The following is a 20,803-nucleotide window of genomic DNA, read 5'->3' on the forward strand; positions in this document are numbered from 1 at the left end:
AGGTTTGGGTCTACTGATGCAAGGCCAGTCAGTGACTGTTGACTTTATAACACAAGCGGATGATTCAGATTTTGGAGTTTGGAGCTTGGAGTGCTTCCAGTGGGTACAACTCCATGGTGTCCCAAAGTAACAGTAAGCCCAACCTGTGACTAAGAGAGTTACTACGGAGCACGTTGTCAAGTGGACGTATTAAATGTGGTAGAAACCAGTGCTTCAAAAGGCCTAATGGAGGCTGGCAGGATGGCCTGGAGGGTGAAGGCACTTGATGTCAACACTAATCAAAGACCCAGGAGATGTAAGGGGAAAACTGACCCCTGAGTTCCACTCACCCACTCACTTATACACACATTGAATGATTAAATAAACGTGCAATAAAATGACTGTGTTCGAGTGCCTATGGAATTCTAACGGGCAGGATGATTGCTGCTTGTGGAAAAAAGGTGCGATCAGAGCAACAGTGACAGGATGTTGGTTTGAGGAAAAGGAGACCATGGAAACAGCACCTCTCACAATCAAAATTATACCCCTCATCCTCTAGCGTTCGTCAGCTCTGCATCACCTGTAAAATGATGCAAACTTAGGGACTTCAGTTCTGGGGCACAGAAATCCAAAATGGGTCATAGCATGCTCAAATAAAAGGTGATAGGGGTGCAGGGATGGTGTCCTTCATATCTGGAGGGATACCCATGTCTCTTCTGCTTATAGAGGTTTAAGTATAGCTTGGACAATGGTCCCTTTCCCATTTCCAGAATAATGTAACCTCTTTCAGAGCTCTGACTGTTGGTCTGTAGTATTGCCTCTTGCACTGGCAATCCCCCTCCTGTTTCCTTCTGAAAAGAGCCCTGTGATTATCTTGAACATACTTAGATAATCCAAAACACCTTATGCTTTGCCATTAATAACACCCCCCAAAGTCCCTTTCTGCCCACTAAACATCCACAGGTTTCAGTGTGAGGGCATTTTCAGGGGAGCCCATTATTTTGTATACCATACTACTCATGAGAGTTCATGTAAACTACAACATGACATGGTGAGCCTGGGGTCTCTGAACACATCATTGTGAACTTACGATGACGTAATGTATTCTTAATGTATGACCCAAGGTTTTGAGCCCTTGCACAATGGTACTTTAAGAAACTCAAGGTGATGAAGATGGAGCTTAGCTGTCAAGTGCTTCCTGACTTGCAAGGGCCTGGGCAATGTTCATACCCAGAGCCTCATCTCCCACAAAGCACCTTGAGGCTGAAAGGCAAAGATTGGACCACTCAAGGACAGCCTTGATTTAGTCTACTTTTGACTCTTCTTCTCCCTCTATGTGTGTAGAGAGGATGTGTGTTGCCTATGCAGGTTTACCTGTTCATGTGTGTGTACATGTGGTGTAGACATGTAGAGTCTTGGGATGAGTACTATATGTCTTTTTCCACCATTCTCCATCTTGTTTCTTTGAGACAGGGTTGGTCATTGTACCTGGAGCTCATTAATTTGGTGAAATGACCGGACCAGAAATGTATCGGGAATGCACCTGTTTGCATCTTGCCACAGCTAGGATCATAATTGCAGCCATCTTGCCCCCATGTATTTTTATGTGGGTGTCGTGGATCTGAACTCAGGTCCTTAGGCTTATGCAGGAAGCACTTTACTCACTGATTATCTGGGACATTTCTCATCAAAGCACCAAGGAATACAGATGAGGAGAGCAAACCAATATTAAAGAAGGAGGCACCCAACACCACGCATGCACATCACCCTTCAATCACGATTTCCTTCTCATGGACACTGAGACCTGAGCAGAAGTCCTCGGTAGACAGAGTTTGTCATGCTTATGCCTGAAAAGACTGAAAAGTCCTTTGGGTGGGCATCTCAAGGGAACAGTTCTCCCATGTGCCTGAAGCCATGAGTTCTGCGAGGCAGCTTTACTGATCAACAAGTGCTTTCTAGTATCACCAGCTTGCTAGTTAAGACCTGGGTTAGATGCTTTTTCCTCCAGTGTCATCAACATGGGCCAAAAGACAGCTCCAGATATGGATTTGTACAGACACAAACAGGAAGTGCACGCCAGCGTGATCAGGAAGAAACTAGATTTTTGCCCCTTGATGCTAAAAATGGAAGTTTCCATGGTTCAAAGAGAGTGGAGAAAATTCTGTCCCTCCCACCCCCAAAACAACTTTGCTTTTGGGTCAACCCTTAACTTTAAAATTATGTGGGGCATATATGTGGAGTTCAGGGGACAGCTTTGTGGCATTTGTCCACCTTTAAGTTGGTTCTGGGGATTGAAGCCTGATCAGTCAAGCTTGCGAAGCCTGTGCTTTCACTCACGAAGTCATCTCTTGAGCCTCACCCTGGGGCTGTGGCAAAGGAATTAGTAAAATTAAGACGAGCTCACCGAAAATGATGTCATTAGCCACAGAGACAACACAACTGTGTAAATGAACAGAGCCTCGAAGAACTTCTTGACGTAGAGAAAACCTCCGACCTTAGTTCAAGTCCTCAGACTTCCAGGAAGGCAGCAAAGGGAGCCCAGCAGGAATTATTCAAAGGTTGAAAAATGGCTTGCCCTAAATATGGCCCTCAGACATATTTTATTAATTCATGAAACTCAGTGAACCCCAAACAGAATAAACAAGGAAAGAAATCCATGTCAAAATATAAGATAATTAGATGAAATAAAAAACTGAAGCCAAAGAATAGTTCTGGCAGGAAACAGAGGAAAACAATGTGGCCCGTGAGAGCTCAGATGAACAAGGATAGCTCTCTGGGGCCACAAGGGCTGGGATGGAGTGAACAGTCTAAACCCACCTGGGCTCACATCCAACTGAATGTATTCTACACGCAGCACACACCCACCCACCGAGGATGAACCGACAGTTCCTCAGGTAAGAAAACTGAACTTGATTTTTCAGAAGACCCGCTTTAACGACCAGAGTTCTATTTCACCATTGGAATTGAGATTGTGGTAGGCTCTTGTTTGTTTGTTCGTTTTTGCATAGCTGTGGTGTCTTACTGACATCAACTCTGATCTTAAATACCAATACTAGTTCTCATCCATGCCCCTCACTCCAAAGCTAGAAAAAAAATCATTCCAAAGGAGAGATGTGTCACCAGAGGGGAGTCAGAGCAATTGAGAATGGAAACGGCAAGCATTTGGTTCTTAAAAAGATGAACACAGTTGAATCCAAAACTTACAGCAGACCCCGTAAGCGTTCAGTGTTTGCAGCATAAAGGCCGACTGCAGTGGTGAGGCTGAAGCTAAGGGTCTGCGGCACGCACAGCGTGTCTCCCCTGTTCCTCTCAGAGAGGTATTGTAATTTCTAATTAGGCTGAAAGGTTGAGTGTGTTTTAATCCCCGAAGAAATCACAAAACACTTTTATGGAGAGGTAACGGCCGATTGCTCCTTAGGCAAACGAAAATGAAGTTCTTGGTAAGTCTTGCAAAGAAGGCAAGGGAGGGGGACCTAAGAAGAAAAGAGGCAAAGAAACAAACAAACAAACAAACAAACAAACAAAAAACCAACCAAAACCTAAGAACAGAGCAAACAGAAAACCACCATACAATGGTACAGTTAATAGAACTGATAATGATATTAAATCATAATGTCTTAAAAAAGAATCAGTTGAGGGGTTGGAGAAATGGCTCAGAGGTTAAGAGCCCTTGCTGGTCTTATAGCAGATCTGAGGTCTGTTCCCAGAATCCACCTGTCTCTACTGTTCCAGGAGATCTAATACCTTTTTCTGTCCTCAAGTATTATGTGCACAAGGGGTCACATTCGTGGGCAAAACATCCATATACTTAAAATAAAAGGAGCAACTGTTGAAAAAAGATACTGAACATAGCTATGGTGGTAATTAGGGAGAAATCAATAACAATATGCATCCTCATTAGAGCTGAAGGAAAATTGAAGAACAAACAGCTTAAACCCCACCTTAAGGAACTAGAGGAAGGAGAAAAGCTGAGCCCAGAGTACACGGAAGGAAGGACACAGTGAATAGAAAAAGAAATATTCGTAAGACAGAATGTTGGTTCTTTAATAAGCATCACTGAGTTCAATAAACCTGAAAAGGAGGGAAGGAAGGAGACGGTGGGGGGGGAGGATGGAGGGGGTGATGGAGGGAAGGACAGAGGAAGGGAGAGAGAGAGGGAGGGAGGGAGGGAGGAAGAAAGAGAGGGAGGGAAGGAGGGAGACAGGGAGGGGAGGAGGGAGGGAAGGAAACAGGAAGGGAAGGAGGGAGGGAGACAGGGAGGGAAGGAGGGAGGGAGACAGGGAGGGAAGGAGGGAGGAAAAAAGGGAGGGGAGGAGGGAGGAAGAAAGGGAGGGGAGGAGGCAGGGAAGGAGGGGAGGAGGGAGGGAAGGAGGGAGGGAGACAGGGAGACAGACAGGGAGGGAGGGAGAGAGGGAGAGAGGGACAAAGGGACAGAAGGAGGGAGGGAGGAAAAAAGGACAGAGGGGGGAAGAGGGAGAGAGAGAGAGAGAGAGAGAGAGAGAGAGAGAGAGAGAGAGAGAGAGAACAGGATTCTAGAAAGAGATCTTGCTAATGTTTTAAAACTTGCACAAATGCTAGGAAGAAAAGGAAACACCGCAAATGACTCTCCCACATACACTTGACAGTTTTACATGAAATAGAAGATAGAAGTCATTCCCTGAAAACCATAGAGAACCAAATGAGCAAACAAAACCCAACTTAGCAAACAACGAAGCTGAAAGCCGAGATGAGCAGGCAGCACGAATCCTAAACTTGTCAAAGGACTCTGAAGGGTTTTTAACATTTGTTTATCTATCTATTTATCTGCGGTGTGTGTGTGTGTGTGTGTGTGTGTGTGTGTGTGTGTGTGTGTGTGTGTGTTCATGCACAGGCACTCACAGGCTCCTGCTGTAGCTGGCATATAGAAGTCAGAGGACAACTTGCAAAAGTCGGTTCTCTTTCTACTACACGGGTCCTAAAGATTCACTCAGGTAGTGAGGCATGACACCAAGTGCCACTCTATTCAGGGCCTAGAGAGATGGCTAAGTGGTTAAAAGCACGTGCCGTTCTTACAGACGACCCGTTTTGGTTCACAGCCCCCACATAGCAGTTTACCACTGTTGTAACTCTAGGTCCAGGGGTCTGATGCCATCCTCGAGCCTCCTTAGGCGTCTGCACATCTGCATTGCACATAAACTCATGCAGATACCACACACACATACGCATAAATGATTTTTGATCTTTAAAATATGTTAATGGTTATACATATGCTTTTATCAAGATTATATAAAAGTTTACATGTGTCAAGGTAATATGCTGATGTACACAGAGACACTCAGACACCCTCATATATATGCACACACACACACACACACACACACACACACACACACACACACACACACGAAGACAGTGGGAGTCAAGATTAAGGATGAACTGGGAGAAAGATGGAGAAGAGGAGAAACTTTACTGATACCACAACTTTCCTGAGCAAATCGACCCCGGCCAGTATGATACATGGATGCATGTATGAAACTGGGACAGAAAAGACAAGCATCACAGCTATTATTGCCTATCTGGGCATCTCCTTTATCTCGAGCCATGCCGATCATACAATGGACAGCCTTTCAAACAGCCCAAGCACCTTCGTAAGTGCTGACGTCAGCAGGACCGTGATTATGCATCTCAATGGCTTTCCAGCCATTACAGAGGCAGGTGTCCCTGCTCCACTGGGACTGCGACTTTCCATGCTCAAGACCTTTGCCTTTGCGTGCATCACTTCCGGTTGGAAGTGTAAAACAGTCGGAAGATGGTTTCAGGGTGTGCGCTCCATTCTTTGTTTTATCTTGCACCTCACTGGAATCTATAAGATCTGTTATTGACGTTCACCTCTGTCTCTTCTCTACTGGGCATTAGATTTTCTAGGTTTCTCTGAGAGCATCGCTTAATCCAGCTTGTTCTCCCGCCGACTCTAAAAGGGGCAAGCAGTATAGAGAGTATCAAATCTGTCACCATTTTTTGACTTGATTTAACACGGAGTGAGACCTCGTGGTACGGGAACTCGGGAAAGACATTTGTCTGGGAACATAAACACAGAACTTCACAGAGGGCCAGGCAAGAAGCAACAAAATGTCAGAGGGTGCTGATGTGGGCGGGGCACAGACCGGAAACGGCACAGAAGGAAGGAAGGTGTAGTAAGAACAGAAGCAGCCAACCAGCTTTGAGGACCCCATCATTAAAAATCAAAACAAGATTGGGACCAACAAGATACAGGAGGGTGGGAGCTGGGGTGGGGACTGGGGTGGGGTGTCATAAATGAGGGTAACGGCATAATGGTCCATGATAAAGAAAATACTGAGTCAAGCTTGTTTCTTTGTGTGCTTACAACAGCAGCAACAAAAATAAATGAATAAAAAGTGGGGACAGCTTTTATAAAACTGAGAAGGTAGCCAGTGTTGTCCAGGGTGAGAGGGATGGGGAACTACTCACTGTGTGCTGCTGGTGAGGACCAAGGTGACTAGAGCAGAGCAGTGTGGAGGCTTTCAATGGAATTAAAAACAGAACTACTGTAGACCAGCCATCTCTCTTCTGGATATAAGCCCAGGGGAGATGAAATCACACCGTGGCCATGCTCACAGTAGGTCACATAATATGCAAGTCACACAAGCCTCCAGAGAGCCCACTGAACGATGAATCAACTTTTATAGATGTGCTTTATATATATTACAGAATTTTGTTTATCCTTGAGGAAGAAGAGGAGCAGGAGGGGGAGGAGGACGAGGGAGGGGAGGGGAAGGGAGAGGAGGGGAGGGGGAGGAGGGAGAAGAGAAAGAAGAGGGGAGGAAAAGGGATGGAGGAGGGGAAGGAGGAGAAGGAGGAAAGGGGAGAAGGAGAAGGGGTGGAGGAGGAGGAAGAGAAGAAGATGAGGAGGGGGAGAAGGAAGAGGAGGAGGAAGAGAAGGAGAAGAAGAAGAGGGAGACGAGTCTTACCATCTGTTTCAATACATATAAACAGTATTCTGAAGAAGAAGGAGGAGGAGGAGGAGGAGGGGGAGGAGGAAGAGTAGGAGGAGGAGGAAAAAGAGGAAGAAGAGTCTTTTCATTTATCACAATACATATAAACAAATAATTCAGCAGCACAGAGAGAAAAAAATGCCTTATAATACTGTGGAATTTAAGAATTGGTCAAACATCACAGGAACAAAGAGTGTCAAGGACAAGGAAATGGAAGATATCAGAGGGCACAAAATTACAATATGGATGAGAGTCTAGTAACAAATCTGATATACCCCAGGAGGACTGTGGCCAACGGTATGCACTGGGCTTTGCTAAAGGCATAGATTTTAGGGGCTGCTGCTACCAAAGAGGGGCTGAACATAATGCATAAGACTATGGGCCTGTGGTACCTACACAGGTACACATGCATGCACACACATGCATACACATGCACACACATGCACACATGCACATGCATGTGCACGCGTGTGCAAATCCATACAGTTAAATGGATGAGAAGAGGTTACCCAATTCTTATAATGTCATAAGAACGTGTGGGGGTGGGGAGTGGGGGCAGAGGCGTGCCTACTGTAAGCTCCTCTTTCCTCATTATCACACTGAGGCTTGTTGGGAGCGCAGGAAGCACAAAGGTGGAAAGTTCTGCGATAAGATGGTCCAATCAAAGTGATGAAGCTGTTTCTCTTCGTTTACTCACAGTTAAGACTTGGGAAGGGCTGAACTCTCAGTTTTACTTTCCTGGCTGTGTTCCCATACCCATGATGCTGTTTCCCAAGAGACCGGTCGCAAGCCTGTTCCGGATGTGACCAAGAATGTTATCTAGGATCTGCATGAAACTCTCATGTTTGAAGAGAATGTTCACAGAAACAGATCCTGAAGCACCACAGGCCTGATTGCTTTTGCCATTGGCTGCCTCAGAGGCTTTGAGTCACCTCTGCAAGAGCTTTGCCCTGTGCTATTAGGCTATGCCCTGGGGTTGGGGGAAGGGAGAGATACCCACTCAGGTAAAATAAGATCATTGGCCATGTCCCAAAGCCCTGACTGTACTGTAAGTTCCAAGTGGTATGGCTAATAGTGAGAGTACGGGAGTGTGTGTGTGTGTGTGTGTGTGTGTGTGTGTGTGTGTGTGTGTGCGTGTGTGTGGGGGGGGTAGGGTAGACTTGAGCCCCAAGTGTGCTATTCCTGTGTCTTGGCTTCTTTATATATAAAATGAAAGCATTAGTCAGGTCTGATGGAGCAAGCCTGTAATGTCTTCTCAAGAAACTGAAGCAGGCCTGCCACTTCTACATACTGAGTTCAAGACTGGTAGTTAACAGCGGCCTTCCAGAAGACTGTATGAAAGAAAGTTGAAGGTATTGCAGAGACACATAGAGTTAGAATTGATTGGTAATGTCTGTCCAGAGTAGGAGAGGGAGAATGGGACAGCATGTTTCTGGAAGCTGTGGCCCATGACTCCAATTTTCTGTCCTTCTGAAAAGATCAGAGAAGGACAGACCCTCCCCTTCCGGTAATGCCACAGTTCTAACACTCGGGATGTTAAAAAGCCGCCCCTACCCCCACCCCTTGTAACAGTTCAAGGCCAAGCACTGAGAAATGGTTTTGTTTTGTTTTGTTTTAATTTTGTTCAAAGTTTCATAGCTTCCTTCTGGTCAAGCTCTTTGGCTGATAGACCTCATAATTTTCAGTATCATGGTGGTCTCTTCTCCAGTAAGGATGGTCACGGCTTATATTTTCAGAGCCCTTAATTTATAAAACGCTTAACAACCATTAGGGTACTTTACATTCAACCATTTGGCGTAAGGCAAGCACATAAGGACAGAAGACAAACTGGTGTGGCTCTTTCTTAAGTCTCATCACAAGCTCATTGATGATTCTAGCCCAGATGTTTTGTTTCCAAAGTGCTGGCATTCCGTTTCCAGGGTATGGTGTTGGCCTTTTGCTCCAAGCCTTCTTCTGGTTTCTGGACTTTAATTTATTTTCCTTTCATTTGTGACTCTTCTCCATGCCTTACACGATGGCCTGTTGTTAAAATACTGCCCTCATCTTGCACAGCGTGCCCAAGTATTTCCTCAGTGAGTCACTTAGAACCTCAGAGCCAATTCTGTTCCCAAGACAAAAGGCCAAGGCTAAGATTAGTTCAAGTTCTGCGTTGATGAGTTCAGATCCTTAAGACTTAGAAACTCCCAAGTGCCGTACAGATATCAAACTGGTCAGACGCTGTCCTGCATGGAGGGAAAGGGGACAGTGGCTCTGCATTCTTCTCAATACCCAAGTGCTGTTTTCCGGTCCTCATAGATAGCTTCTACATCAGGAGCGCAATCTCTTCTCTCCCACTCAGCCAGTCTCAAGAGATCTGGAACTATTTTGCAATAAAAGATGTGTAAGGTTGACCCTCTCTGCCCACGCTGCTCTCTGTTCAAATGGGTTGAGTCAGTATTTCCTCTTTCCCTAATTCAGCAATGGGCCAGCTGGTTTTGTCTGATATTCTAAAACCCAATTGAATGACCTCCTTTCTGATCAGGAGAAAAAGAATTAAGCAGTTTGACTGTTTAATTCATAGTCAAGGGAGTAAGGCAGAAAAGTTCAGACCCTAGGACCTCTTTCTTCCATAGAGATAGTTGGGAAAGCTCTCCAAATTATTTGTTCCCACTGTGAAACTTTAATTTACATAAAGGGAGACCACATGTTGCCACTTGTACCTGTATGGCAACCCAAAGGATTCAAAATTCTGTAGGTGAAAAAAATAAAATCGTTATGTATTAGTTGACTTCAACCCTCTCCTAAACACCCTACTATTTAGGCCACACACTACAACAGTTTCTTATATAATTATTGTTTACATAGGTGTAATTATGGTTTGCATCAAAGGCCCTCCAAGAAAATCTACTTTAAGGTGCAGATAAAAGTTGGGTGTATCTCCGTTGTGGCTCTGTCCCTTTAGAGTGTCCCGCCTGACACATTTCTTAAGGAACCGAGATAGATGACAAGCAGGGCCATTCCTGGAAAACGGACCACTAACAGTGGTCACTAACCTCCAGCCATGTGCCTTTATATGTTTCTGTTTTACACATTAGGAAACACAGAGATGTGTGTGGTTCAACGTCAGCGTGAGAGTCTGGATCTCTACAGTCAGAGTTAGAAATGGTGGAAGCAATCCAGACAGCAATGCCTCATTCGTGAGAAGGCTAGAAGCATGGCCGGAGAGATGGCTCAGGGGTTCAAAGCAACAGTTCAACTGTTAGCCTCAAAGGCATATGAGTCAGATTTTGATATCCCAAAACCCATGTAGGTGCTGAGTGGTGACCCACCTCAGACTGAGTTTAACGGAAAGACATTGCCCAAAGGAATAAGGTAGAAGAGTAATCTAGGAAGATTCCCAACATCAATCTCAAAGTTCACACACACACACACACACACACACACACACACACACACCTCACACACTCACACACCTCACATAGAGCATGGAGAAGGAAAAAGAATACACAGAAGAATGTCAGATGGAGATGTTTCTGGCCTTGATGCAGATGAGCTGTGATTGGTCATGGAAGCTTATATCTTGGCTGTCGTCCTCTCAATCTAATGCTCATTCACATCACATGACTGCTATCTCCAGACCAAGTCATGTGCCTGGCAGTCACGGAGAAGAAGGAGAAGTGCCAGACCAACAAGAGCCTTTTGATCTTCTCCTATGGAAAGTAGAACTTTCCAGAGTCTATAAGCTAGCAACCTAGAGTGTGATGTGCAAACCCAGAATGTGCTCTTAACCGTGAAATACAAAGGCATGGCTCAAAGCTATGCTCACTGAGCGGCAAGCTTCTGTGTAGAAACTTGATCACTATGATTGCTTCAAATGCCCACCCAACAACCGGGTTCAGTGCCCCCCCCCCTTCACCCTTCTCGCTGGGGATAAGAGCTATCATGTCCACTGAGGTTAGTAAACACACAAAGGCCCCTGGGAGAGCAGGCAGAGGCCTGATTGGCTGAATCTCTATGAGAGCCTGTCAGAGTAGAGAGAATTCTCAGCCATCAAGGGGAGTAAGACTCACCATAGGTTTGCAAGCAGACAGCACTGGCTCAGGTGGGATGTGTGCCCACATTAAGGGTAGACCTCTAATCCAGCAGTGACTCGCCTTCACATTTTGGGAAAGCCTGATACCCATCACAACTGTAAACATGGAGCTCCTCTCTTGAATGGAGTCCCCTTGAATAAGAACAACATAGTGGCAATCAGCCATGAGCGCCCTGCAGTTCCTCCACATTGGTCTCCTAGATGGAATTGAACCACAGAAACGAGAAAGTATCCCAGTCATGTATTTGGAAGAAACCACCACACGGAGCCCCAAGCACTCAGGTGAGACACAGGACTCTCTTCTAATTTATTGCTGTAAACGTCAAGTGAGCTTAAAACATGGAGCCAAGAAGGTCTCCCTGAGCTTCATTTCAGGCAATGTCAATGCAGTAGACGTTGTGCTTCCTAAATTGTGGTGACAAATGCTACATGGAAAGTCACATGTGCCCGTGTTAGACCAAGGGGAAATAGTAATCTCGAAGATCATGTGTGATAGCTAATCTTGGTTGGTAGACCTGGGAAAAAGCAGCATCAACTAGAAACTGCCTCTATCACATTGGCCTGTGCTCATGTCTGTGAGGCACTTCCTTATTACTAAATGATGTAGGAGGGTCCAGCCCACTGTGGGTGGCACCACCCCTACGCAGATGGGCCAGGCATATATAAGCAAGACAGCTGAACACAAGTCCCGGAGGGAGCCAGCAGGCAATGATCCTCCATGATCTCTGCTTCAGTCCCTGTCTCCAGACTCTTTCTTTCTTTTTTTTTCTTTTTTTTCTTTTTTTTTTCTTTTTTTTTTTTTTTTTCAGAGCTGGGGACCGAATCCCGCTTGCGCTTGCTAGGCAAGCGCTCTACCACTGAGCTAAATCCCCAACCCCTCCAGACTGATTCCTGAGTTCCTTTCATTGGCTTCTCTACATGACGGACTGCCCTCAGTGAGTCAAATAAACCCTCTCTCGCAAGCTGGCTTTGGTCAGTATTTTATCATACCAAGAGAAAGTAAACTAGAACACTACTTGAGATCAGCTTGAGCACACGCCCAGAGAGCTTGATTGACTGTTACAGTCCCAGGTTTAGTGTCCAAAGGAGGAGTCCAGATAAGCTCACTCTTATCTTTGGTGACCCAATACTGAGCGGAGGTTGAAGACTTTAAACAAACCCACAAGTTGGGAGAATAATGCTAGCAGCATAGAGGAATGAGCATTTCAATAAATCTTAATGGAGTGGAAGCCATTGGTTTCCTGGACATCCTAAAATTTCTGATTCCGATGCTGGGAAAGAAATAAAATTTTTATGTTCATTGGATTGTTCCGTGACAGCTTTTGTGAATTACTAATTCTCCAGGCATTCTGGGAGAATAATATAAACATGTACTAAGACAGCTACTAGCTGCCCAGATTTTAACTGATTTCATTCTTATAACCAGTCCAGAGGATTAGGTGTGGTTACCATTTTCCCACGGATAAAGTGAGAGCTGGGTAAGTTAGCCCGTTGACTGAAATCTCAAGGAAGGAGCCAGGCGTGGTGGTGTATGCTAATAATCCTGGTGCTTCGGAGGCTGAAACAGGAGGACCTCACGTCTAGCTTGGGCTATGTAGTCGGTTCCAGGCAAGCCTGGGCAACTGGGAAAGACTCCATCTCCAAAACCACAAACAAAACTGTCAGAGGGGAAGAATTTCAGGTGTTTAAATGTCCCCCATTCGTCACCTCCTCCCTTCCCGAGTGGAATCTGAAAGTCATTTTTTCTTTCACTATGTAGAACATGTTATCTCTGCAGTGGTAATTGAGGATGTGCAAACATACATGTTGCATACGTGAATAGTGAAAGTATGTGTGCTGCTTGTGTGCCTGTAATGAGTACATACAATTACATATACATATAAATGTGTATGTTACATGTATATCATAAGCATGCACATTACACATGTGTATACATGTTGCTTGCATGTGTCATGAGCATGAGTGTCACATAGGTTTGTAAGTATTATGTCACAGTGTACACTTGTAAGTATGTACGCCACACACATGTATATGACATTTCTATGATGACAAGTACAGAGGCAACAGGAATGGGAAGGACTCTGGCCATCTGTGTGCTCACAAGCCTCTGGAAACCATTTCCTAGGAGGCGGCCATCGTCTCCCCTGGCTTAGTGGAATACAACAATGAAGACCAAGAACAGAGATCTCTGCTCCAATGGTGCCTATCCTTGGAGAGTCCACAGATGACCTTTGACCATGACCCTAACAGTCTGACACCCCCACAAAGGTCTCTGTTTCTCTTCCAAGTGTTTTGTCCAGTACACCAGGAATTTGCTGATAATTTGCATAGCTATTTGGAAAGTTACAGGCATTTAGAATGGAAACTCCATGAGAGAAAGCCTTTATTTATTTATTTATTTATTTATTTATTTATTTATTTATTTATTTTACATACTCTTTTCCCTCCGTGATTTAGAATAGGACTTGATGACTGTGGCACTCAGTGACATTTCCAGGGCGTGTGAAACAGTTTGGACTCTAACCACTCCCTCCCACTGTTGCAGATACTTGGCGGAGTCTGTACATGACATTCTGTTGCCTATCAGTTGTCATCTGGCTGGGTGTGATTTACTGCGGCGATGCTGTCCCTTTTTCTGATGCTTTACAGACAAAGGACAGTGTTCTGGCCAGGATGGGGGCTTGTGGACTGTTGGAATCAAGCAACCTGGCTCTCGAGGCTGTCCTACAAGCCAAAGAGCCTTCTTACCGTGTGGAATCTTTCACCCTGAGGAAGCATTGTGCAAACATCTCACTCTTTAGCACAAACTTTGAAAATGACTCAACGCTAGAGAAAGCAGTTCCGAATCTTATGTATGGTCTCTGCAAAGCATTTCCTGAAGGGGTAGCCTTACAGCAGACACCCAGCTGTGGTTTGCTCTCTCAGCCTTTTAAAAATGTTTCTGTAATAGCTACCTTGTTATGCAACCCTAGTTAAGACGTTTTATCGAAGGTGACTTAACTGAGGGCTTCCAACAGTGAGTTAATGCAATGGGGTTGTCATAGCAAAGTGTGTGTCTTTGTGGTGTTAGGAACGGAACCCAGGGCACAGGCAACCACCGTACCACACCCAGTCCATAGGAGGCTTCTATACAAAACACCCTTGCTGCTACTTTGAAGCAAACTCTATCCCTGTCTTTGGAGACGTCCATGACTCTTTAGAGTGGATGCAACTCTTCAGAAATACCTTACCAAGAGGCCTTGATTGAGCTGAGAAAGTCTGGGATTGCCAGTCTCCAGTATTCCAGAGTCCTGGGTGGAGCGATCTCTGTTCAGGGAACTCTGGAAGATTTCCTTTCACAATAAAAGTCAGGTTGATAATCCCTGCTGCTCACCTCCCTCTTAGAAGCCTCGGGGCTTTACCCTTTTCTGTGTGGCAGTGAACTGGCTCCTATTTGAACCTTTTTACAGACCACTCTTACTCTAGTCCTTGTAACTCAAGCAACTTAATGACTCAGGTTATCTCAGGGCAGGGGCCCTGGCTGCCTTTCATCTTTGAAGCTCTTCTGCTCATATCCTTCGACATCTTCCTACCTCAAGACAACTGCTGAACTCTCCCCTTCTTAAAGACACTTAGTACAATGTTTCTTTTAAAATAGCTACCCCATCACTTCTATTTGCTTGACTGTTTTTCTTTTGTTTTGAGACAGTGACACATTGTAGCACAGCCTAGCCTTGAACTCACAATGGAACTAAGAATGACCTTGGATTTTTGGTCGTCCTCCCCCCCCCCCCACGCTTCTATTTCCCAGTAGGATGACAGGGATGCACCAACACGCCTGATGCCCCTCAGTCCTCTCTGTCTGTTCCATTCTCTCCCATAACAATGTAGTCTGAACTTGCATTACAAAATTAGCTCTTCTTTTCATCTTCCCTTTCACCCATACCTCCTATCTTTAAATACAAGCATGTGAGCTTATGGGGGTTACTTTGGCCACTGTGATGTTTCAAGGCCTTAAGTAATGCATAGGACAGTAGAAAGGACCAATAACCTGTTAAATGTAGGAGTGGGAGGTTGGAACTGCTCTTGTCTATTAGAGTCCCTCATTGGTTTGGAGTAGGGCCTTAAAAAGATTGAGAGTCACAAGCAAACAGCAAGGAAGACTTAGGGTTCCAGCAGCCAAGGTTCCAATTGGAAAAACAATGACGAGTCGCCTTGTGAATGTTGTGGCCAGGTCGGGGTGGAGAGAGATACTGAATATTCCTATTTTCATCCTGTAACCCTGCTTAAGAGGTTGGATTGGATTTCTGGATGATCTTTGACCCTAAATATAGCTAATTAATGCGTAAGTAAAGTACCCATTCACTCAGAGCTTTGAGGACCCAGAAGACAAAGGGTGCTGGTGTGCCTTCTTGTGTTTCCATCTCCAAAGTTTACCTCAACTACTTTTAGTGTACACCCAAAGAATAGTTAGTCGATAAAAAAAAAGTCGTTCCACCTTGGAATGTAGTTCTGTTGATGCAGATGCAGGGGTCCCTGGTTCACCTTATGGGATGATGAATCTTGATGGTCAACCTGACAGCCTTCAGGATTGCTGAAGGTATGAACATCTGGATTATAAACATCTGGATATGTCTGTGGAGGAACTTCCAGAGGGGCTTCGCAGAATAGAGACAGCCACACTGAAGGTGGGGAGCATCATCCGATGAACTGAGGCCCTGCACTGAACAACATAAGTGGAAAGAGAAAAAAATGAGCCGAGGACTAGCATTCCGCTCTGTTCCTTCACTGTGGCTGTAATATAACCGTCTCCCTCGCCCAACTGCAGTCGTGCCTTCCTCGCCCTGATGGACTGGGTCCTCCCAAACTGTGAGCCAGAAGAGACTCGTCCTTCCTTTGGTTGTTCCTGTCAGATATCGGTCACGGCAATTAGAAAAGTCACTAATGCAGCCTCCCAGAGTGAGTTTCTCTGTCATCCTGTCTTCTAAGTTTCCCCATCCTCAGCCTATCCTCAGGCCCTCACAAAATATTCTCCTCGGTGACCTTTCAAGACACATTACAAGCTAACTCCATTAGAAAATGTCTTCTCCTACCAAACTCTGCTCAAGGAAGATGAAGCCAAAATTCAGAATACTCTGTCAAAAGTTGTATCCTTAGTACCCTAAAGTCGTTGGCACCATGGTATGAAAGGTGGAGTAGGCTTCATGGACTCATTATACCTTGAAAAGATTGGTTTCAAATGCTTTTGTGATTCTCAAATGGTTTCTAGCATAGCCAACAAACTTTGAATTATGTTCTTCAGACTCAAAAAGAAGTTATTTTATGACTAAAATCATGGTCTGCAGGAACATGGTAACAATAATAACGTAAGTCCCTTCTGTGATCGGACTCGTCCTTGGCCCCACATCATCTTGTCTACCCTAAGTCTAGTTTCTCTCAGGCCTGAACTTCATTTCAGTGAGCTGTGGACATCACAGGTCATACGACAGTGATGCAACCTCCCACTCTCCTTGAAGAGCCTCTCTCCCATTGTTCTCCTCTGGTCCCTTGTTTGTTTTTGTTTGTTTATTTGTTTTGTGGCTTTGTTTTTTCTTTTTTTTTTAGAAAAAAAGTCCACCTATTTACTTTATGATATGATCTTTTTCACCAAAGATGGTGTCTTTTTTTAAAAATCTTTCACAAATTTCTTTTTAATACTTGCATGAACTAACATTTGAGTCTCATCCCCTGCTACTTTTTGGAGACAATAACGATTGATGACGGTCGTGAAATGAGTTCCTCACCTTTCAGGTCTTATAGACTGCTCCTTAATTGATCTCCCCTCTTCTTACCGCCACCCCTTCATCCGAACTCCCCGCAATTAGAAATCCTCATCACAACAGGACAAAGAGAAGAAAATGGATATTACCCCAGAGTCTTTTATAGCCTGATAAATCATAGGCTTAATTTAGGATTCTATCTTGTATTAGACTGATTTTTCAGGGCCAATTATCTCCATGAACGAAAAACTGGGACGAGAACATAGTAATCCGACATGAGAAGATTGGAGCCATTGTTTCCAGTCGCCATTATGGTCAAGGACTGTTTGACCCAAGTCACACTTACCTTTGCTTCTAAATTGTCCCAATTTGAAGTGGGATGAGAAGAGGGTTTCAAACTTCCAGGCAAGAGAAACAAAAGCTCAGTGTAGACCTGTGCTGTGTGTAGACCATAATTCTGTAACCCTAGGATGCAACAAAATGGTTGATGTGCTGCCACCCATCCACCATGTTGGTGTTCGTATGTCCCACCTTGCACATTCCTTTCAGAAGCACCCCACCTCACCACCCATAGATGCATAGGTGACATACCTCCTTGCCTTTGTGACCTAACAAAGGAGCAATGTGGGGTTGTAGTTAGTTCTTGACTGATATCCTTATGTTTTGAGCCATCCTATTCTTCATGGTGAGTGAGCACAGACACAACTGTCAGCAGCTGACTCACCTCCCGGGCAGGCAACTTGGGCTTCTCCTGACAAGTGGCCCATTCCTGTTGAATTCTAGATAGTAAGGGAGCTATAGAAGGCGTTTGAGAAGGAGCTATGGAGTGAAGTTGAGATCCCTAGTTTAGGAACTAGTTGACATGAGGTCTTGAGGGAAGATGGCATGATGACTCCATTGCTAACGTTTCTGTGAAGGACTGGGATGTCTACGCTGTCAGTGAAGATTCCCTCAGGCCTCTGACCTCAGCTAGGCTGGTCAGTATCTCTATGGAATGTTCAAACTCAGAGCTAGGGAAAGCCAGGCTTTTGTGTGGAAAGTTCTATGAGAGGAGAGATTTGGCCAAGGCCAGGGAACTCGTTACCCACTTTGAAGGGAAACTGGCTTGCTGTGATGGGAAAAATCCATGGAGATTTCAGAGACAAGGATCCAGGTACCATCTAAGCCCCTGATTCCCAAAGTTCTGGAAGTCCAGAGCCATTTCCCTTCAGTCACTTGACTGTTTCTTTGCTTATGTAAAATATTTTCCCCAAACTTCTAATAAATTCCCCTCCCCCAGCCTAAGTAATCCCCCCCCATCCTGGTTTTGCTCACTTGTATTCATGAGACCCTGTTACACACACATACATGGGAGTTCAAAACCCAGCCTTAGAGGGGCCATCCTGACAGTATCTGAGACAAAAGATGGCCTGGCATTACTTCAGTTATAGAATCTTCCTCTGTCCTAACCTGCCTACTGGAATCAAGAGAGCGAGAGACAAAAGTTACAGGGATTGTTCTGGTCACAGCAAGACTATTCAAAAGGAAGCTCCCATAATGGTGCTTTCAATGCTGACTACTTGGTCACTAAGAAAGCCTTTCTGCCTTCCTTCTGCTGGGGACAAAGGACCCTGAGTGGAAAAGAACATTCAGAGCCAACCCCAGGGTGTTCCCTATGCTCCTCTACCACCTTCTTCCCTTTTTTTTTTTTTTTGCCTTGCTGGCTGCATTTTAAATATGACTGTTACTAACCTATAACAGAGTCCTTTGGTCTCTTATTTTATATACATAATAATATATACAACATATAATATTTAATAATATAAATAAAACATATAATATATACAATATGTAATATAGCAATATATAATATAAGATTTATATTTATTTAAATATATTTAATATATTTAAATATGTATTTAAACTGTATAAAATTTGGACTCAGGCAATGACTGACAGGATTAAAGCTTTCCAGTTCACTTTCCCAACATTTCTGGATTATTCCATACACCTGGATATTTTCAGCTTTTAGAGTATCCAATATGTCTCACACAGCGAGCTTCGCAGAGCTCCCCCTCCCTCTAAATCTTTTGGGTGTATTTTCAATCCTGCCAGAGAAGGGGCAGCTGATTGCTCCTTTCTTCCACTAGATGGCGCTAGTCAGCATGCTGCGGTCCCCGAAGCACTTCAAAGACCTCAATCTACAGCTTTCTTGGGGGTAGCCCTTGGGGAGGCAGTGGGGGTTAGGTGTCCAAGTGAGAGTTTTCCTCTTCTTTTGACGAAGCATTTGGGAATGAGCAAGGCCGGTCTTGGTGTCCTTGTTTATAAACAGAGTTAATGGCTCTTCCCCTAGGACCGAGGCATTCTATTGGCTCTCAGTTCCTCACTCAGGCCGGCTTTTGTTTGGTTTGAAGAAAGACTGCTTCACAAGACCCAGATGTGAACAGAGCTGTTGATGACGGATACAACAGAGTCTTGGGAGACCAGTAGTGGGTAACCCCACTATGGCTCTAGCATCCTCTCCTTAGGACATTTTGCATGATTTTAGAGGGTTTAAAAAAAATATGTGCACTAGCAGGTGATGTCCAAAGTGGAGAACAACGGTGTTCCGTTATCAAAGGATGAAATGTTGCATGCAAGCGAATACCGTTAGAAATCAAATCCTCTTCCTTTCTCTACCAAATCTTTACTACTACTACTACTGCTGCTACTACTACTACTACTACTACTACTACTACTACTACTACTACTACTACTATTATTATTATTTTGTAGGCTATGAGAAAATAAAAAAACAGCACTAGGGTCTGGAAAGATGGCTCAGTGGTTAAGAGCACTGACTGCTCTTCCAGAGGTCCTGAGTTCAATTCCCAGCAACCACATGGTGGCTCACAACCATCTATAAATGGGATCGGATGCCTTCTTCTGGTGTGTCTGGAGACAGCGACAGTGTACTCGTGTACATAAATAAATAATTTTAAAAAGACTTAAAAAATAAAATAAAAAACAGTACTAAAATACACCACACACACTTCCCTTTGGTAAACATAGAGCCATGAGTTTAATGTAACTTATTTAATATTTTGCTGTTGTAGTAATACCAGATTACAGCTTTGCTAATTTGATATTCCTGCCTTGACAGATGGCCGTGAGCTTCTGTTATCCCGTGTTTCTTCCCAAACATTCTCCACTCTTTTTCATCTTTCCGCTGTGTAATTCGTGACATATTTTATGCTAGATAGCAGATCTACAGGCTTCCTGGTGGGCTAACACTGTGCTCAGCCCTTCTGTTGAAGTCACGTGTCCCTGCCTTCTGTGGGGTCCTCCACATACCTCAACATCTTAGACCTCAAGGACAGATTTATGGCCAGTGGTCCGATAAGGGACTCTAGGCACAGTCACCCGGAACACCATAGATCTGGGTGTAGTATGGGTCTGTACTCCATAATGGAGAACAGCTTTATTACAGATCCAATCAATACAGTCAACATGCTAAGGCAAGGAGCAGGTGAAGAAACAGAAACAAGCTTGAGCTCTAATGATGGTGCTTACAAAAGACTAAGAGACCAGAATGGGAAATGCTAAACAGGACTCCTTTCCTTTAGAGACAGCATCTCAGGAAGTCAAAGCTAGCCTCGTAGTTGATATATACCCAAGAATAACCTCAAACTTCTGACGCTCCTGCCTTTACTTAGGGATCTTGAAACTTACAGTCCTGCACCGCCATGACCAGTGTGTGTGTTGGGGGGGGTGCTGGGAATTGAGCACAGGACTTCATGCATGCTAAGCAAATACTTATCAATTGAGTTACTGTACTCTTAAGGACAGAAACTCAAACCAAACTGTCTTTGACTTAAACATTCACTGAATGAAAGAGGAGAGACAGTCTTTAGGCTTACATGGGGCTCGAATGGGCTTGGATCAAATTGGGCTCCATCTCTGCTTTCCTCTGGGAAGGCTTTTCTCATAGATCCAGTTTGCCATTCCAAACCCCTAGAACAGCCAAACTTTGGACCTTCTAGCTTACAGTCAAGTTGAAAGAC

At 44.5% G+C, this 20,803-nt stretch overlaps 1 long non-coding RNA gene across 1 annotated transcript; it reads right to left on the reverse strand.

Moving 5' to 3' along the window:
- Nucleotides 1-8,568: 8,568 nt before the first annotated feature.
- On the reverse strand, nucleotides 8,569-17,739 carry LOC120098945 (uncharacterized). Its single transcript, XR_005497744.2, has 4 exons — nucleotides 17,128-17,739; nucleotides 15,521-15,745; nucleotides 11,021-11,175; nucleotides 8,569-9,072 (listed from the first exon to the last, which is right to left on the reverse strand). It is a non-coding gene; the product is annotated as an uncharacterized LOC120098945 (long non-coding RNA).
- Nucleotides 17,740-20,803: the final 3,064 nt, after the last annotated feature.

Source organism: Rattus norvegicus, chromosome 20, assembly GCF_036323735.1.
Source record: "Rattus norvegicus strain BN/NHsdMcwi chromosome 20, GRCr8, whole genome shotgun sequence".
NCBI classification, from domain to species: domain Eukaryota; kingdom Metazoa; phylum Chordata; class Mammalia; order Rodentia; family Muridae; genus Rattus; species Rattus norvegicus.